This window comes from Bubalus bubalis, chromosome 21 (genome assembly GCF_019923935.1).
Source record: "Bubalus bubalis isolate 160015118507 breed Murrah chromosome 21, NDDB_SH_1, whole genome shotgun sequence".
NCBI classification, from domain to species: domain Eukaryota; kingdom Metazoa; phylum Chordata; class Mammalia; order Artiodactyla; family Bovidae; genus Bubalus; species Bubalus bubalis.
In genome coordinates this window covers 6,028,614-6,043,424 of record NC_059177.1, presented here as the reverse complement: position 1 = coordinate 6,043,424, position 14,811 = coordinate 6,028,614, and the positions used below count along the sequence as shown (strand labels likewise).

Sequence of the window (14,811 nt, the reverse complement as noted above, 5' to 3'; positions counted from 1 at the left end):
GAAATTCTCTAGGCAAGGATACTGGAGTGGGTTGCCATTTCCTTCTCCAGCAATCTTCCCCACCCAGGGATCGAACCCAGGCCTCCTGCCTTGCAGGCAGCTTCTTTACTGTCTCAGCCACCAGGGAAGGATACTCATAATGTGAGGCATAACACAATTTTAACTTGTATTACTATTAATAACATTTTTCCCATGACTGTCTTAAGTCCTGACAGCCAAGAAAACAAAAATACCAAGCCATGGTTTGGAGAATTTGCTGATTTCCATGGTGTAAACACCCCCACAAGGGCCGGTTTCAGGCTCCCACCATGCGGTCACTGCAAATGGAATTGGGAGAAGAGACCAGAAGCACCACCGTACAGTATTTCCGCATTACGGATACAGATGTAAAGAAACCCTAAGGGTGTATAGATAGGACCCTCCCCGGTGGTCCAGTGGCTAAGACTCTGTGCTCCCAATGCGGGGGGCCTGGGTTTGATCCCTGGTAGGGGAACTAGATCTCATATGCTGCAAGTAACACCTGATGCAGCCAAATGAAAAAAAAAGGAAAGAAAAAGAGTAAATATAGTCAAATAGTTAGAGTGATGGATTTTGAGTGTTTGTTACAGCGTTCTTGAGGTATGATTGACATGCAGTAAACTGCACATACACGAATTTGATAGTTTGACATATATATGCTGCTGCTGCTGCTAAGTCACTTCAGTCGTGTCCGACTCTGTGCGACCCCATAGACAGCAGCCCAGCAGGCTCCCCCGTCCCTGGGATTCTCCAGGCAAGAACACTGGAGTGGGTTGCCATTTTCTTCTCCAATGCATGAAAGTGAAAAGTGAAAGTGACATATATATATATATATATATATATATATATATACACACCTGTGAAAATACCACCACAATATGTTGAATACCCCTGAATCCCCTCATGTCTCTTTATAAGCTGTCCCTTCCCCTGCCTCCCAGCCCCACCCTCAGATGCCCGCTCATCTGGCTTTCTGTCACTACAAGGGTGATTTTTTTCTATACATGGAATCATTCCGTCTGCACTCTTGCTTTGCCTGGCTTCGGTGTAACTATTTTGAGATTCACTCATGTTGTTCCATGTTCATTCCTTTCTTCCTCTGAGTATTGCATATTTATCACTTTGGTGTATAATTTATTGTTGTAAGTGTCTATAATTTAATTTTTAATAATGGCCGCATTGAACAACTGACTGGCAAAATTCCTGAAAATTGAACAACTGGCTCTTTCAAGCTGAGGCAAGCCAGCTCTGGTGTACCTCTGGTAGGCTGTGTGCAAGTGTGTGCATGTGTGTATGTCTTGCTTTAGAGAGAAGGCTGAGAGTCTTTGGGACAGCAGCAGGGTTTGGGGAATAATTGGAAATGAAAGAAAAGGAAAAGAGAATTTCTAACAAGTTCTTCTGTATTTTCTCTTTGGTGTTCTTTGAGAGAAACTGCAGTAAAATGCTAATTAAAAATTACTTTTTGGTTGCTGGATTGTTGTTTTAATGGATGCATGACTGCACCACAATATAGCTGGGCTTTGGAGCTTTTGGGCTTCTCTTGTGGCTCAGCTGGTAAAGAATCCGCCTGCAATGTGGGAGACCTGGGTTCGATCCCTGGGTTGGGAAGGTCCCCTGGAGAAGGGGAAGGCTACCCACTCCAGTATTTATTGTGGCCTGGAGAATTCCGTGGACAGTCCATGGGGTTGCAAAGAGTCAGACATGACTGAGCGGCTTTCACTTTAGGGCTTTCACAAGAGTGACTTTTAAGCCTGAGGGCTCCAAAGAGAGAACTCCAAATGCCAGAGTCAGTTTGCTTGTGGATCCTGGGGGCAAACTGGTGGAGAAGGATCTGGAGCTGATTCTTGGGCACCAGGATGCTGGGAGTCGGCTACTCATAGGCCACTCTGCCTCTCACCAAATGCACTGGACAAGCAGGTGTGTGGAAGAGGGCTTGGGCTCCATCCTGTGTCACTGGCACATTGTCATCAGGGAGACGCAATTTGGGAGGTGACACTCACCGTGTATGGCCCCGAATATATCCTCAGATAGAGGCCGAGGAGTTTTCCCTGGTGTCTCAGTGGTAAAGAATCCGGCTGCCAAGGCAGGAAACGCAGGTTTGATCCCTGGATCATAAAGATGTCCTGGAGAAGAGAATGGTACCCACTGCAGTTTTCTTGCCTGGCAAATCCCTTGGACAGAGGAGCCTGGCAGGCTAAAGTCTATGGGGTCACAAAGGCTCAGACTCGATTTGGCAACTAAACAACAAAAACAAAGAGGGTGAGGGGTGGGAGGCTGTTCCATGCTTCTTCTGTGCGGTAACAAAATAAAAAAAGCCAGTAAAGAGAGCTGCAATAATGACAGTACCTGTGTACTGAGTGTTTACTACATGCAAGACTCTCAGCCAAGGGCTATCTAGCTGATATCATGATCAGAATCACTTGAGATGAGTCGTTGGATGGTACCCATTTTACAGGGAAGTTAAGTCCTTTGCCAGATTTCACAGGAAGTAGTGGGGGAGACAGGATTGGGACTTAGCTTTTTGTGATTCTTCTGGCCTTAATCCCTACCCTGGATAGCCTTCTGGTTGGCTGAGCTGTAGGAAACTCAAGAGTACAAGGCCTTGAATCAAGAGTGACAGGCCTGGTTGGCAAAGGGCCCTTTCCCGACTCAACGAGAGCATCTGTGGCTGCCTGGAGAGCATGCCTGGAGGTGGCACTGGAGTCCAGTCATCTGGGGCCTTTTAAACGTCTTTTTGAAACTTGGATTCACTCCTAAGAGCAATCAGGGTGCCAGTGAGTATGGAGTGTGGGCTCAAAAATGCATTAGATGGACTTCTCTGTTGGTCCAGTGGTTAAGATTCCATGGTCCCAATGCAGGGGGCACAAGTTCGATCCCTGATTAGGGAACTAGATCCCACATGCCCAACTAAAAAAAGATCTGTATGCCAAACTAAGACCTGGTGCAGCCAAATATATATATATATATGAGAACTTAAAAAGGAAATTTAAATGTCTTTTCTTATTAGAGAAAAGTAGTTTGGAAAGTGGCTGTATAAGATACAGGCTAAAGACATCCCAAAATACAACGTAGATGTACCTGTACTCGCTCCTTTTGACAAATCCTTCCAACTACTCTCTTGCAGACTAGATTCTGAGAAGGTAAGAAGCTTGCCCAAGGCCATACTGCTCCTCCGAGGCTGTGTTAGGATTTAAGGCTGTACTTTAGGCAGTGAAGGAAGGACACAGCCTCTGAAACCCAAAGAAGAATGAAGGGTACCTGAAAATAAGGAGAGGGTATGGATAAGGAGAGGAAAGATCCTGGAACAAAGACATATAAACTATAATGGTTTAAGTAAATAGGCTTATGTATCTCCCAAGAGCAGTCTAGAATGAGCTCACTTTTGCAGGTAGGGTGGTTTTGCTTCACAAAGACATTCAGAGACCTTGATGCCTTCCATCTCATTGCCCTGTAATCTCCTTGAATGTCCTTATGGCTGATGCTGGCTCTCTTCCACCTTCATGATCTAGCCTGGGGCAGGGAAGAGAGAGTGTCTGGGTCAGTCTCTTAGAAGACCTGGAAGTTGTCTACATCCCATTGGTCTAAGTAAGCCACAAGGCAGTCTGCGAAATGTAGTTTCTTCTTGGGTGACTAGATTTCTAGCTAAAACCCAGGGGTTCTGCCACTAAAAGGAAGGAGAACATGGATACTACACGCTCTAAGTCTTTTACTAGTCTTTTACTAGAATTGCTCCTAGGCAAGTCATATGGCAAAACCACAAAGTCTGTCTGAATAATAGACACTTAATGAAACAATTAATGAAATCAATATCCTGTGACAATTTCACAAATGTGTCCTGTGGCAAATGGTATTTCTAATAGACTGGGAGAATACATTCAGTGTCTGGTATCTGCACCATCACTCTGTGGCTCTCCTAGCAGGTCGGCATCTTTTGGAGATGATGGCCTTGTCAGAGTGTGTCTTTCGGAGGTAAGTCAACTACCGGTCATAATATTCTGCCTGTTTTTACGAGATGGGAGTCAGTGGATATTTAAGCCAAAAGGAAATGAGAATAATAATACCTTCATAGAATAATTGTCAGGACTCAATGAGATGACAAACCCTTAGTGTCTATTGCTGAGTATATAGGAAGTATATACATATATATACATACATATATATTAATTGTAATTACATATTATGTCTTACCCAGGTAGAAGATAATAAAACAGGTTGCGTGTTATTTTGATTTCTGATAAAATTTGTATTTTCAGGGACTTCCCTGGTGGTCCAGTGGTTAAGACTTCACCTTTCAATGTAGAGGGTGTGTGTTTGATTCCACATGCCTCATGGCCAAAAACATCAAAACATAAAAAACAGAAGCAATTTTGTAACAAATTCAATAAAGAGTTTAAAAATGGTCCACATTTTAAAAAATCTTAAAAAAATTTGATTTTCAGGAAAATCATTTTGGTCAACATCTTGTTTTATTTTCCCTTAGGAGAATTGTGATATATAATAGATAAAATCTTAGGAAATATTGCTTAAATCATCCTTTGTGCAATTCCCTACAGCAAGAAGATAGTGTCAGGTGTAAAGTGTTCTAAAATGACAAAGTGACCTTTGAAGAAAAGCAATTTATTCTTAAAGTAAATCACTAAAGAAAGAGGGGAAAGTTCTTGAACATTGCTAGTATCAGATCTCTGAGCTGCCATCTTGTTTTGCATCGTTTGGGTTGGTTACCTGCTGACGGATCCTGTGAAAAAGGAATATTGAAGTTTACTACAGTAAGGAATATGTGATCTGTCCTACAAAAATCCTCACAGGCCAAAACAGTGGAGGAAGTGAAGTGAAGTGCAAGTCACTCAGTCGTGTCCGACTTTGCGACCCCGTGGACTATACAGTCCATGGAATTCTCCAGGCCAGAATATTGGAGTGGGTAGGTAGCCTTTCCCTTCTCTAGGGGATCTTCCCAACGCAGGGATCGAACCCAGGTATCCCACATTGCAGGCGGATTCTTTACCAGCTGAGACACAAGGGAAGCAGTGGAGGCAGGGTGCAAATGGTGAACAGTTCCTTCCAGAAAGTTTTCAACCAGCAATTAAGCTCTTTAAAAAAAAAAAATAGATAAACTTCCACAGGATTGTTAGACCTATTGATCATCTTTACAATAATAATAATAATTATTATTATTATTACCAGTAGCGGCAATAATAATTACTGATGTTTATTGACTTTTCCTATGGACCACCCATTGGGTAAACTGCATGCCTTATCTCTATGAATTCTCTCAAGAATTCTATGAGTGAGGGGCTATTATTATTCGCATTTTTCAGATGAGGAAATTGATGCTTAGAGATGTTAACCTGCTTAGCTTCATTTCTTTGTCAGGGGCCTGCTTAGCTTCTTTTCATTTATTTCTGGCTGCGCTGGGTCTTTGTTGCTTTGCGAGGGCTCTTCTCTAGTTGCAGTGAGCAGGGTCTACCCTTGGTTTTGTCGTGCGGGTTTCTTGTGGTGGCTTCTCTTGTTGCAGAGCACAAGCTCTGGGCACGTGGGCTTCAGTAGCTGTGGCATATAGGCTCAGTAGTCGCCCCAGGGCACGTGGAATCTTTGTTTGATTCCATATCCCCTGCATTGGCAGGCGGATTCTTATCCACTGGGCCACCAGGGAAGTCCCGTGGCTTGGCTTCTGACTTAGCACTGCCTGGCTTTGGTGCTCATGATTCTGTGAGGGAATGGAAGTTTGGGTGAGTGAAATGGAAAGAAAAACATTTAATTTGAATTTTAAGCCCTTTCAAAGAGAGAGCATCTAAAGCCAGTGGAGCTTGGGGGAAACAGAGGAAGTTCAGGAGGGGAGGCAACGGAGCAGTGGGGACTTGGAAGACCAGTCCTGTGTGCTTTGTCATTTCAGCAGCTGTGCTGATATCTCATGCTCATTCTTTGATAACTTGATCTCTTTGCTCTGACTGGGAATGGCTTTTATTATCTACATTGCTGATCACCGTTCTGAAATTCCTGTGATGTCTTTCAAATACCCTGTTCTGCTGTCCCCATAAATACATCAGACTAACTTGGGGAATCATGGTCTTACAATGATGGGCATGGTTTCCGGAGCCCCTCAGCTCCAGTTCACTAATTCCAGTTGGCAAGGTGGCCCCTCTCTCCGGGTGTAGTCAGCCTCTGTCAGAAGACAAGCACATTCTCTTGACAACTCTGACAATCTGCCCCTCTCCCGTGTGCAGAGGAACTGTTTACCACCCTGATTGTTGGTTATTTTCTTTACAGTGTCATCATACTTTCTTCTTCTTGTTAAATACTAATTAACATATATCCTCACATCACCTTTAAACACAATTGGCAGCTTGGATGAATTCATCTATAATTACAGAATGTTGTCCTTGACTATGTTAGGGGAAATTTTTGATAAAGAAACTCCTTCAATTATGAAGTAGTTGACCTTGAATTGGATAAGATACAAACTAGACATACACCTGTAGAAATAAGAGGGGAGAAAATTTTGGCGTGTAATAGGCTGGGAAAACACTCCAAAGAGTCTTGTCCAGGTAAAAGCTAAACACTGTTTTCATTTTTTTGTTGTTGTTGGCTTTGGAGCCAGCATCCAAATAACAGCAGCCCCATCCTGCTGGCTAGAGCTACGGACAGAGCCCTGCACAGTAGGAAGGCTGGGCTCTACTGTTGGCTTTGTCACTGTGTGGTCCACAACTCACTGGCTTCTACTTTGCAGAAAGAATAACACAAAATCACTTGAGCAGGTTTTCCCTGGCGGTCCAGTGGTTAAGAAGCTGCCTGCCAATGCAGGGGACACTGGTTCAATTCTTGGTCCAGGAAGATTTCACAGGCCAAGGGGCAACTAAGCCCATGGGCCGCAATTACTGAGCCTGTACCTAGAGCCTGTGCTCTGCGACAGAGAAGCCACTGCAGTGAGAAGCCTGCGACTGCGACCGAGAAACCCTGTGCAGCAGAGGAGACTCAGCGCGGCCAAAAGTGAATCAATCAATCACAAATAACATTTTAAAAGTCACCTAAGCAAAAAGAGAGCTTATTGCTGAAGTAACTTACATGTTTGGGGGTAAATCTGGCTTCAAGTAGCTCAGAGCTATTAATTATATCATAAAGGCTTCTTTTCCTTCCATTTCTCAGCTCCACCCCTGCTTCTTTCTCAGACTCCACATGGCAGGTCATCTCAGCTCTGGTCTCATCTTCTCCCAGGCTCTAGACCAGCATGAAAGTGCAGGAAACTTTCCCAGTGGTCCTAAGGGGACTACTCTGTCCTCTGAATGGACAGGCCCAAGATCCATGTTATCCCCAGACCAATCACTGTGCTGTTTTAATTGATCATGTCTGGGTAGAGCCTCAACCAGACCTCATAAGAGTGGGGAAGGTAGATACCCAGAACAAAAATGGGGGCCGTTACTAGGAGAATGGGAGTATCAATACTGCTCACCAATCATGTGACCTTAAAAGGATAACTAAACCTCTGTGAAAAGTAGAGTTAATAATGTGTACTAAAAATGGATTACAAATTGTTTGTAGACCAAGTAACAAATGCTGGAGAGGCTGTGGAGAAAAGAGAATCCTTCTACATTACTGGTGAGAATGTAAGTTGGTATAACCATTATGGATGACAGTATGGAGGTTCCTCATAAAACTGAAAATAGAATTACCAAAAATAGCAATCCCACTTCTGGGTAGATATCGAGATAAAACTATAATTCAAAAAGACATATGCACCCCAATGTTCAGAACAGCACTATTCACAATATCCATGATACAGAAATAACCTAAACATCCATCAGCAGATAAATGGATAAAGAAGATGTAGTACATGTATACAATGGAATACTACTCAGTATACTAATATACTACTGAGTAATACTACTCAGTATACTAATACTAAAAAAGAATAAAATAATGCCATTTGTAGCAACATGGATGCAATTAGCGATTATAATACTAAGTGAAGTAAGCAGAAAGAGAAAGACAAATGTCATGGGCAATCACTCCTATGTGGAATCTAAAACATGGCACAAATGACCCTATCTACAAAAGAGAAAGAGACTCACAGACATAGAGGAAAAGACTTGTGCTTGCCAAGGGGGAGGGGTGTGACAAAGAGATGGACTGAGAATTTGGGTTTAGCAGATGAAAAGTATTACATATAGAATGGATAAGCAACAAGGTCCTACAGTATAGTGGAGGGAACTCTATTCAGTATCCTAGGATAAGCCATAAGAGAAAAGAACATAAAAAAGAATGTATATATGTATATAATGGAGTCATGTTGCTGTACAACAGATATTAACAATTTCATACAGGCTTCCCTGGTAGCTCAGATGGTAAATAATCCGCTGTTTGGTAAATTGAACCATTAAAATTATGAGCTTGTATTCATCCAATGACAGGCTAAAAAAAGTGAAAGGGCAAGCCACAAATTGAGAATAAGAATCTGCAACAGGTAACCAACAAAGTACTAGTATTCTGAATATAAAAAGACCTCTCTGAATGGTTGAGAAAGCAAAAAAAAAAAAAAAAAAAAAAAAAAGACACACACAATTGTTCAATAAGTAAAAAATGTGGACAAGTACAACTTTAAATATAGCCAACAAATATAATGTGGTCAATAAATACTAAAAACATGGTCTTTGTAAATTATCAGGAAAATGTATATTATAATGAGATACACATTGGATTGGAAAATAAAGTCTAGTAGCTAAAATAACTAAAAAGTCTTGAAACAATGTACAATAATAGGAACTCTATTCTATACTCAATAGAAAACAATTTGGCCTTCTTTGGTGAGGTTGAAGACGTACATAGTCTGTGTACAACTCATCAGGTTCACTCCTATGTATCGGTCCCAGTTAAACTGCTAAAGATCATAACAGGAAATTGTATGAAAGTAAAAGTGTTAGTTGCTTAGTTGTGCCCCATTCTTTGAGATTCCATGGACTGTAGCCTGCTCCTCAGTTCTTGGAATTCTCCAGGCAAGAATCCTAGAGTGAGTTGCCATTCCCTTCTCCAGGGGATCTTCCTGACCCAGGGACTGAACCTGGGTCTTCTGCATTGCCAGCAGATTCTTCTCCATCTGAGCCACCAGGGAAGCCTCTATGAAATTGTATAGCACTTCATAGTTTAAAAAACACTGCTATTGGTATATGTAGTCTATGAACAATTTTTTTTAATGAAGTATAGTTGATTTACCATGTGTTAGTATCTGTTGTACAGCAACATGAATATAGTTGGGTCATAAAGATATTCTTTTCTAAAAGTTGGAGGGTTTTGCCTTCTATATTTGAATCCTTAATCTACTGGGAGTTTATTGTATATGTTGTAAAGCAGCTGCTCAGTTTCAAATTCTCCACATGGACACTCAACTGTCCTAGCACCATTTAGTTGAAGATTGTCTTTTTCTATTGCTGTAGAATGTCGCTTCCATTACACACCAGTGTCTTTCTAGGTATACACCTGTTTTAGCTTCTCTGTCCTATTCCTTTGGCCTATCTGTCCATCTCTCTGTTTTTTTATTCTTTCTTTATTTTATTTTAAAAAGTTCTTGGCCACACCCTGCAGCATGTGGGACCTTAGTTCTCTGATCGGGGATCAAACCCACACCTCTAGCACGGGAAGGCAGCGTGTTAACCACTGGACTGCTGGGGAAGTCCTGTCTGCTTCTCTGAATGTAGGACTTACACATGCTTGCGATGGCTGTGAGCAGAGTATGGTCTGGAGAACTGGGTTTGCACCCTGTGGATTCTTCCTGTGCCTCCTCATATATCCCAACAGTATTTTGCTGATCTGGTTTGAAGTTGTATTGAATTCTACCTACTAGCATTTGTGTGCACAGTCACTTCAGTCAGGTCCGACTCTGCGACCCTATGGACTAGAGCCCACCAGGCTCCTCTGTCCATGGGGTTCTTCAGGCAAGAATGCTGGAGTGGGTTGCCATGACTTTTGCCAGGGGATCTTCCCGACCCAGGGATCGAACCTGCATCTCCTTTGTCTCCTGCATTGCAAGTGGGTTCTTTATCCACTGAGCCACCTGGGAAGCCCTCTGTCTACTAGGTATCACTGCTAATCTCTGTCCTCGTTCACCCATTTGTAACAACGGCACTGTTGATTTTTTTTTTTAATCACTTGTGGTATCAGAATTAAATTAAATTGAGTTTACAAATCTGAGATTGGGAAAAGTTATGAATTTCTTTTTACCTATAGAAAACCTGGAGGGTGAGAAATATGTTTTGGAGAGAGGACCTGAAAGGCCAATTATTTCCGAATAGAAGGTAAATGATGAGTAAGGCTGGGGAAGAGAAGACGGGTAGAGGCTGCTCAGAGTTGGGGTTTCAGGATAGAAGACAGCAAAGGATAAGAACCCTTATGGCTCTTTTGGCCTATGGCACATTATTGCTACCTTAAGAACTATAATGGAAATAAAATAAAGGCAGATAAAAGCCAAATAGGACGTAGATAAAAAGAATATAACTTTTGCGAATATGGCTTTTTAGCCTACAAAAATATTTTTTTCTCTATCTTATTTTAAGTACTATCTCAATGTGGTTTTATATTAACAATACAAAAATAACACGATTCTTGTCTCCCTGCTTTAATTTTCTGGCCCTTCTCCAGGGGTGGTGAGTTGTTCTTGAAAGAAATTTCTTTGCCTGCAGCTCTCTCAAAGCACAGGCTGGAGCAAAATTCATGGAGAGGGGAATTCAAAAAGTCTACTTGCTTTAAATCAGCTAACTCTATTAGAAAACAAGTAGGAGAGTAAGACCCTAGAACTGCATGATTAAAAGAGAAACTAAGCTGTTGAGCTCAGAGATCATGTCTTTCCAGGCTGTCATGTCTGGTACACTGTGTGTGCATGTTCTGGTTATTGATAGTAATTATAAGGATGAATCGAAGAATGTGCAGAAAAGCAGCTGTCCTTAAGATGAATTGGACCCAAGCTACAGTGCACAGTGTCTGATGAATTAAAAACCCTGGTCCTTGTTCAAGTTACCATCTATTCAACAGAATCCAGCCAAGGAAATACACAGCAAGGTTAAAGCTTGCAGGTGCAACTCAGACATCAGCTGTGCTCTTGGCCTCTGACTTCTGCACTAAACGTGCTGACCAGCAGCCGACTTGGATGCAAAAGTCAGTCCTCGTCCATTTCTACAGTGAGAATCCCCTCCCGCAGAAGCATTATCAAGCAGAGAAGAATTGGTGGAAACACTTTGCAGGGAAAGTGGAGGACTAAAGTTTTCACTGCACATCCCATAACAAACTAGTTTAAATGTCCCCTTAAGTATTTCCCAGTCTTTTTTTTCCCCCACTTTGGCTATGTCTTATGGCATCTTGGTTCCCGGAAGAGGGATTGAACCCATGCCCCCTGCAGTGGAAGCATGGAGTTTTCACTACTGGACCACCAGGGAAGTCTGATTTCCCCAGGCTGTTGAACCCATCTCCAAGGGAAGAACTTTCTCTCTGGCTCCCCTCCCCAGGTTCCTCCTAGCTATGCTGGGCCCTTCTCTGTATACCTTGCCTTTGTTTTTCTTTTCCTCATTCTTTGCTGCTGCTGCTGCTAAGTAGCTTCAGTTGTGTCCGACTCTGTGTGACCCCATAGACGGCAGCCTACCAGGCTCTCCCATCCCTGGGATTCTCCAGGCAACAGTACTGGAGTGGGTTGCCATTTCCTTCTCCAATTCATGAAAGTGAAAAGTGAAAGTGAAGTCCCTCAGTCGTGTCCGACTCTTCGCGACCCCATGGACTGCAGCCTACCAGGCTCCTCTGCCCATGGGATTTTCCATGCAAGAGTACTCTTTAAAGCATCTTAAGTTCTCCCCACTATCTTAAGCCTGCCAGGTTAGCTACCATGTTTCAACATTTGTTCACCTCCCAAATGGAGGCTCTTATATCTGCACTAAGGGTCTTACTCATTCATTCAAGTGTTTATTAGGTGTTTACTATGTGATAAGACCTGTTTTAGGCCCTGGGGGTTCAGCAGTGAGCAAAACAGAAACTCTTACCGTTAAGGAGCTTATATTGTAATAGCAGGAGCCCTACAAAAATAAATAAAACAAAATATAATTAAAATGCATAACATGTCAGGTAGCGATAAGACCTCTGTGCAAAAATAAAGCAAAGAAGAGTTAAGGGATTCTAGAGATGGGGGTTGCAATTTTGAACAGCGTGGTCCCCAAAGATTTTTCTGGCAAGGTAATACGAAGCACATTTCTGAAGGAGGTCAGGGAGTCAATCTTGGATATACTGGAGAAAATAGTATTCCAGATAAAAGGAACAGCAAGAGCATAGCCCCCAAGGCAGAAGTGTGCCTGGCTTGTTTCTGGAACAGCAGGGAAGCTGTTGATGCTGAAGCTGAGTGAATGAGGGCAAGAGTAACTGGAGACAAGGTTGGAAAGATAATTGGGCAAGATCCTGAAGGGCTTATCTTATGAAGGCTTTAGTTTTTATGCCGACTGAGATGGGGAGACACTGGGGAATTGAGGGCCGACAAATGATGTGATCTGACATCTATGTTTAAACCTCCCTCTGGCTATAGGTTTGAGAGCAGACCATAGAGGGTATAGGGAAACTGGTTAGAAAACTTGTACCATAACCCAGACTAGAAATTAATTGTGGCTTGGAGGACAGTGACTGAACTGGTGATCGTGAGACGTGTTGGATTCTGTTTACAATTTAAAAGGAGTGTTTCTAGTCTTTTGCCAATATGTTGAATGAGAAGTAGGGGAAACAAGAGGGAGAGTAAAAGATGTCTCTAAGGTTTTTGACTTGAGTCCCTGAAAGATGGGTTTTCATTTTTAGAGATGAGGGAGACTGGGGAATGGAGGTGGTGGGGGGAAAACCAGGAATCTGATTTGGGACAGAGTAAGTTTGAGACAGCTATTAGTTATTCCAGGGGAGAAGTTGACTAAGCCCTTGGGTATAAGATGCTGACGTTCAGGAGCAACATCTAGACTGGAAATACAAATCTGGGGGTTGTAAACATAAGTAATATCTAAAGGAGTGAGGGAGACTTCCCTGGTGGTCCAGTGGCTAAGACCTCGCACTCCCAATACCAAGGGCCCGGGTTCAATCCCTGGTCATGGAACTAGATCCCACATACCACAACCAAGAGTTCACTTGCCAACTAAAGATCCCGCAAGCTGCAACTAAGACTCAGTACAGCACACACATATTTTTAAAATAATAAATAAAAAATAAAGGAACACTTTTTGAGAACATTAAGATATCTGGCATAATCTGATGATATGAGATTCAAACCTTACCAGGATATTCCATCTGAATAACTAAGAAGCTCCCCTAAGGGGATGTCTCTGCATGTGATGCTGGCAGGGTAGAGACACACAGGCCCTGTGTGATCTGACCCCGCGTTCCTCCACTCTGCCCGCCTCCGACCCCTCCTGCCCTCGTTTATTCTGCTCTCGCCACACCGGCTTCAGAGCTGTCCCTTGAACTTGCTGCACACACTCTCATCTCATGGCTTGGATCATTGCTCTTCCTTCCTCCTGAAAGGCTTCATCTTGCTTCTTTCCTTCGGGACACTCACCTTAGGTATTACTTATCTTTTGCTGCATGACAAATGACTTCGAAACTGTATCATCTCACCTTTTCTGTGGATTAGAAAGTCAGGGCCGGAATGGCTGTGTGGCTCTGGCTAAGGGTTTCCCATGAGACTGGAGTGCAGCTTTGAGCTGGGGCTAGTCATCTGAAGGCTTGACTGGGGCTGGAGGTTCCTCTCCCGTGGTGGTTTATTCACACATCTGACAGATCAGAGCCTGGAGGGGGTTCTGAATTCCTCTCCACATGGTCCTCTCCCAAGGCTACTTCAGTGTCCTCCTGACTTGAAGCGTGGCTTGCCCCAGAGGGAGTCACCCCCAAAACCAAAATGTGTGGGTTTCCTGTTGCTCCAGGTTTTTTAAAATCTCAGCTGTCAGCATGGTCATGCTTCCAAGCAAACTCAGGCTAAAGGGTTAAGCAAGCCCAGATGGAAGTGAGATTGATGGGGCATCTGTGTTACTGCAGAGGGAGAGAAAACAGTGGCATTAATAATAATGATGATGAGGGTAACAGCTTTTATTACAGGCCAAGGGGCTATCCCTGATTTATTGTGTCTACACAAGGGTATAGACACCAGGGAGGTGAGGCTCACCAAGGGCCGTCTTGAAAGCTGGCTGCCCCATCTTATCAGAGATGCCTTCTCAGACTATTCTATACATGATGGACTGAATGCATGTGTATCCCCACCCGGCTGCACCCTCCTCCCCAAATCATACACTGAAGCCCTAACCCTCCAGTGTGACTGTTTGGAGAAAGGAAGTAATTGGGGTTAAATGAAGTCACACAGGTGAAGCCCTGATCATATCGGATTAGCGTCCTTTTAAGAGAAAACAGGGGGGCTTCCCAGGTAGCTCAAGTGGTAAAGATTCAGCCTGCCAATGCAGGAGATGCAGGAGACCTGGGTTCCATCCTTGAGTCAGGAAGATGCTCTGGAGTAGGAATTGGCAACCCACTCCAGTATTCTTGTCTAGAGAAAGAATCCCATGGGCAGAGGAGCCTGGTGGGCTACAGCCCATGGGGTTGCAAAGAATCAGACATGCCTGAGCACGCACATGCACGCAAGAGATAGCAGAGAGCCGAGCTCTTTCCCCCACTTCCCCACTCTGTGTGCACATGCTGAGGACAGAAACAAGGGGGCAGTCTGCAGGCCGGGAAGAGCTCCCACTGTAACCAAACGGGGGGCAGTCTTGATCTCGAATATCCAGCCTCTGGAACTGCAAGAGAATAATTGCT

The 14,811-nt window shown here is 43.3% G+C and overlaps 1 long non-coding RNA gene across 1 annotated transcript; it reads right to left on the bottom strand.

Annotated features, from left to right (window-relative positions):
- Positions 1-914: 914 nt before the first annotated feature.
- On the bottom strand, positions 915-14,490 carry LOC112581200. Its single transcript, XR_003105686.3, has 4 exons — positions 13,627-14,490; positions 3,399-3,528; positions 3,097-3,276; positions 915-2,141 (listed from the first exon to the last, which is right to left on the bottom strand). It is a non-coding gene; the product is annotated as an uncharacterized LOC112581200 (long non-coding RNA).
- Between the last annotated feature and the right edge of the window lie 321 nt (positions 14,491-14,811).